The sequence below is a fragment of the Lactuca sativa genome, chromosome 8 (assembly GCF_002870075.4).
Source record: "Lactuca sativa cultivar Salinas chromosome 8, Lsat_Salinas_v11, whole genome shotgun sequence".
NCBI classification, from domain to species: domain Eukaryota; kingdom Viridiplantae; phylum Streptophyta; class Magnoliopsida; order Asterales; family Asteraceae; genus Lactuca; species Lactuca sativa.
In genome coordinates, this window is record NC_056630.2 from 199,706,970 (window position 1) to 199,712,975 (window position 6,006).

The following is a 6,006-nucleotide window of genomic DNA, read 5'->3' on the forward strand; positions in this document are numbered from 1 at the left end:
GAGAATAGTAAACCTCCTCACAAACCAATTTTGATAATTAATATATATATATATATAATATAATTAGTAAAAATATAAATATAGTAAGGAACGTAAGTAGTAACTTATTAAATACTAATAGTTTTATTTTATAATTACCAAGGACGAAAAGTGTTTAATTAAAATTACCTCAGGGAAAGAAAGATAAATATAAAAATTTGCTATTGTTAGAAACAAAATCTTTATTTTCAAAAGAAGACTTATTTTAAAATTTGTACCGTATTATTTCTATATAATAACTTAATCTGAATATAGTTATTTGTGCTTTGGAAATAGTCAAAACCAAATGAATAGTGATACTCCTCGCAAACCAATTTTGGTAATTAATATATATATATATATATATATATATATATATATATATATATATATATATATATATATATATACTTTTTATATAAATTGTCATTAACCTTATACGTATTAAGTAATACCATTTTAAGTATTATTAAATTTATATTTCTTGTTTAAATATATAATTTTGACCGTTTATTGCATTATTAATGTAACATCCTAAATATCATAGATAAAAATTTCATTTTTAATTCAATCAAAATCATCAAATATTTACACCAAGCCAACCAAAAGTATGTTTTAGTAAAATAGTCATCAAAGCACAAATCCTAAAATCACAAAAGTGCGGGAAACATTTGGTGGATTTTGTGCGATCATGTCGGACCCTTTCCTTTCGAGCTGGAAGTACCCAAAACCATAAATAGAAAACTGTAAGCACAAAGCTTATTGAGTTTCGCCAAAATATCTAATACCATACAATACATACATAATAGTCAAAACATATATGGGTCTATTTCACCCCTCCCTTTGGTCTCTTTCAACCTATATTGGTTCTATTTCACCCTCTTTGGTCTATTTCAATTGGTATCGGGCCTATTTCACCCCTACAACTAAGCATATAATCATTATCAGTAAAGTCACAAAGAGAACAAGCATATACAGGATTAACAGTAAGTGTCACAAAGAAAACTATCATCCTACACACATAAACCAATGGATCGACATTAGTGTCTACGACCCACGAGTGTAGTGAAGGAACTCACCTCAGTCTGAAGATAGACAAACCACACTCCTGGGTTGCTGCCACTACAGGTCCTCACATTGAACATTCCAAATTAATCTAACTAATACTCAGGGTAATAACCCATGAATGGCCCAAACTACCCTTTAACATGTCAAGGGTAAAAGATCGTTTTACCTCTTCCTTTAATAGGCCCCTCAACCTATGGCCCAAATTCAAGTCCTAAGGCCCAACAATTGCCCAAAACCTAAGGTCCAATAATAGCCCAAAACCTAAGGCCCAAAATGGTTCCTGGTGAGTACGATAAGCATACCACCTAAGTACGCCTAACGTACAGCTTATGCTATCAAGGGAAAACAGGGCTTCAGTCGTGTACGCTCAGCGTACAATTGTGTACGCCCGACGTATACTCCAGCTTGCCAAAACATCATTTAGCACTTAATGGTTTAAGTCTAAACGTCCATTATGTAGATCTAGCTCTTGGGGGAAGTCTTAAATGATAAAGTCACCAACTTGATACCTTTACATAGCTCAAGGAGAATCAAACCCTAGATTTAGCATTCTACGTCCATCAAATGATCATTAACTGAGCCTCTCGAATCTGCTCTAAGAGTGGGGTAGTAACGGTCATCATTAAACACGCATCCATGATCGGGGCGGTAGATGTCTTGCGGCTAAGAGCATCGGCCACCATATTAGGCGTCCCCGGGTGATAAAGGATCTCATAATCATATTCCTTCACCACAGCCAACGACCTACACTGCCTCATGTTTAGATTCATTGATCCATCAGGTACCTCAAACTTATCTGATCCGCGTAAATGGTACAACAAACCCCATAAAGGTAATGTCGCCAAATCTTGAGGGTGAAAACCACCACCCCCGAACTCCAAATCATGTGTAGGGTAGTTCGCCTCATGAGGCTTCAACTGCCTCGAGGTGTAGGCGATCAAATGACCCCGATCCATCAATACTTCCCCCAACACGTGATTGATGCTGTTGGATTAGTGTTTAAGTCCATAACTATTTTGGTATGTACTTGACCCGATGGTGCATGGTCCTTTTGGGTTGCTTTCACCAAAGCAACTTGATAGGATGAATTATGGAGAGAAAGGATTAATTATGATTTATTAATATATTATGAGAATAATATATTAAAGGATAAATCATATTGTTTAATTAATATTAGTCAATAATTAATTAGGAATTAATTTTGTGGCTAACAGACATTAATTAAACTTAAGGGACTAGAACCATCAATTGTATGATAGTTAAATATTGAGCTAATGGACTCCATATTAAAGGGGTGGACGAATTCTATGGGGAAACCCATTAGAAATCGTCCTAGGCCTTTACGGAAGGAGTCCATGGGTTGCTTAGGGCATAAGCATCCAAATTAGGGTTTCCTTGTTAGATAACCCTAATAGCCTCACTATTTAAAGATCCCTAGAGCACCAAAAACGTGTTGAAGTAACTCCTTAAGGTTTTTGGACGGTTTTGGGCAGCCTCCTCTCTCCTTATTCTTCATCCTCTTGCTCTTGGTGTTTGTGAGCCATTAGAGGAGTGACAATTATGACTCTAAGCTTTCTAAAGTCATTGTAAGGAGGAATTGAGATTGTTATTGCTACATAACAATCAAAGGTAATTCTCTAAACCCTAATTTCAGTTTATAATATGTTAGATCTAAGATTGTAAGTCTTGGATACATTGCATGTACAATAGAGAAACCTAGATCCAAGCATTAGGGTTTGTATGAGCACATAGGATTGTTCTTATGGCTAAAACCCATCAGTGGTATCAGAGCCTTGATTGGTTTCTGTTGTATCTGATGCTATGTTGAATTATTTACTGAAAATCGAATTCTGGCATTCTGTTCGAACTGACTCGGCAAGTCACTACATGGACTCGGCGAGTCTGCCCTACTCGGCGAGTTCCAATGTGTGACTCGGCGATTCAGAGCATCAGACAGAGGAAATTTCGGATTTACTTGCTGTTTTGCTTAAGGATAATTACCATATTCGTTTTAAACTAATAAAATACGATTTTTATTGTTTCTAAAAGATTATCCTTACCAAAACACAAGATAATTACCAATTGATTAGATAATAACTTCCTTATATGATTAAAGATTGATTATTTGTATTAATTGGGTAATTTATCTTAGAAGAAATTGAAATTAGGTCAAATATAGATAATGACAAAATTAATTGTTTAATTTCTATTATTTGTTATTTAATCCTTGTGTTGTGAAAAAGTTTCAATTGTGCCCATTTAAGTTTTATGGTTTAAATTTGAACTTAAAGGTTTTGTTTTGAAATTTAAATAGTTAAAACCCTAATGTTTTGAAATGTTTCAAAACTTGTCCTCAAGTTTTGGAATTTAAAAGTTGATTAAAAGTTTAATTTAGAAATGTTAAATTCTAAAACCCTAGTATAGTTTTGAAAAATTCAAATCACACCCTTATGGTTTTATTAATTAATTAAAGTGTACAATTAAAAGAGATTTAGTAAATCCATAAAGTTTTGGTTTACAATTTAATTAAATTAAAAGTATAATTATTAAATTAGAACACCTAGTATTTTAAAAGTGTAAAATACACCCTATACTATACATAACATTAAAAGTCTAATATTATATATATATATGTATGAGTAAAAGTCAGTCTTACCGTTAGTAGGTCTCATTCACGATGCTGGTCTATAAGGGGTGTTTAAGGAAATTGCCTATAAAATGGTGATTGAATGGGTATCCACTCTTACCCACCACACTCTTGTCTAGTGGAGGGTCGTTAGCCGAATGGGTAGGATAGGATAGAAACCTTCCATTATAAGTATAATGAAATACAAAAGTAAGTAAATGCTTTTACAAAATTCCTAATATTAGTTACTTTAGGCAAAAGTGAATTGATGCAATCCCATGAAATTACACTTTGTGCCCTTGCGAAGACGTTAGTGGAGCGTGTGTGGTTAACTGGCACACTAAATGGTTCTAAGCAAAGGTAGCAAAGGGTGACTCAATGTTTGTCATAGTTCGTTGGAGCGTGTGTGGTTAACCGGCACATCGAATAGGTGACTGTAACATATGGGGGCACCATGTAGATTTGCATGGTTATTCACACCCGCTTTGTGATCCTCGGCATCCCAGTCATAAACTAGAGGGGCATATCGAGATTTAAACATGCCATTGAAAAGTTCAATGAATCTCAAAGGATCTAGGAGTTTTCAATACATTTAAAACTTAATCTATTTTTCGTTTTTCATGGTGGAAAATTAGTGAATCGTCATTCACTTACCTTCAAATGTTCTGCAATTTGGGTTACGACATCCCTCTCCCGAGTTGTGGAATATTGTGTTGGGTCCTAGCCTTAGTATATCATTGGGTGATTTACTAAGGACTCAACTAATCAACTAACTTGAATTTGTTTTCCCCCGTTTTGTAGATGTCAAATTATGACAACTATGGTATTCCCAAATCCCGTGGAACAAGCTTTCCACATGAAGATGATATTCCACGATTCGATCGAGGAACAAGAGATCATGCTTCACTTTCTCCACGTCCTCCAATTATTCTCCCTAACCCACAAGTTTGCAGGCTTGAAAAGTTCAAGCTCACTCAAGCCTTTTGGCAAGTAAACATGAAGAAGGAAAGTCGGTGTGTGCACACATCCTAGAGATGAAGTCACACATTGATAGGTTAAGAATGTTGGGATCCGTTGTCTGTGATGAGTCGGCTGTTGACTGGGTTCTTCAGTCACTTCCTAACTCGTATAGTGAGTTCGTAAGAGAGTACTATATGATGAACCACGATGTGACCCTTATAGGTCTCACCTACATGCTTATTGTTGCTGAATCAACGATGTTTTGGCGCACTGGAAAAGCAAAAATTGATTGGTGAATTTGTCTTCGAGACCTCTATGGATATAGGCAATGGCAACGAAAGGCATGCCATGATCGAAAAGTTTGATCATAAGAGAAAGGCAAAGTCTGAAGTAGTTCCATGTGCTGTTCCAAAAGAGTCAATTTGCTTTTATTGCCATGAGAATGGGCATTGGAGACGAAGTTGCCCTATTTACCTAAGAGATCTAAGAGATGGGAGAGTCAAAACGTATGGCTCTACTTTAGGTAAAATCCATTAACTAACTCTTTTAAGTTCCTATTCTAGATTCTTAATACATGATGTGATAAGATTACAAATTGATGTTTTATAGGATCAAAGAAAAAGGAGAGGAAGCTTAAGGGAAGAAGTGAGCAGAATCTAATCGTGAAGAAATGGATTTCGATCGCATTGCTTGAAGATTGGATTCTTGAGCTACTACTTAGAGTTAGAAAAGATTGCTAAAAAATATGTATTAACATAGTTTTTCGATGAGTTGCATTGTAAGGACAAATTTTTCCGCAATAAAATAAAATTTTGTTTTTATATTATTTATTTATCCTTACAATGGCATGCATGAAAAATTGATGTTTGAAGATTTCTATTATTAGCAATAATGGATTTGATTCTTAATGATGTTATTTGTGGAAATGTCGAGAATTTACCAAATAGGGAGAGTTTCTCATCGCCCAAGTTTCAATTGGATAGAAACTTGGAATCAGGCAACGTGTATGATGAATGAAAAACTTTCACATTTGGAAATTAGACTAATTCGTTGACAAAGTGTCAAGGGAAGGACTAAGAGATCGAGTACACAAAGTTGTGTGTTGATCAAGTACACCACAAGAGTAACAAAGATATTCGTCATGATTCACTAAAAGTTTAGTAAATATGATTATACTTATAAGATTAAGTGTAATTCTGAATTGATTGAAAGAGTTTAAATCAATAGCAGAACGAATAAGAAAGAATCAAGTAGGTAGAAAGATAAAAGTTTCTCTATTCTAAGAAGAAGAGAGAGTACCTTTTATTATGTTTTATGATAGTTCTTAATGATTA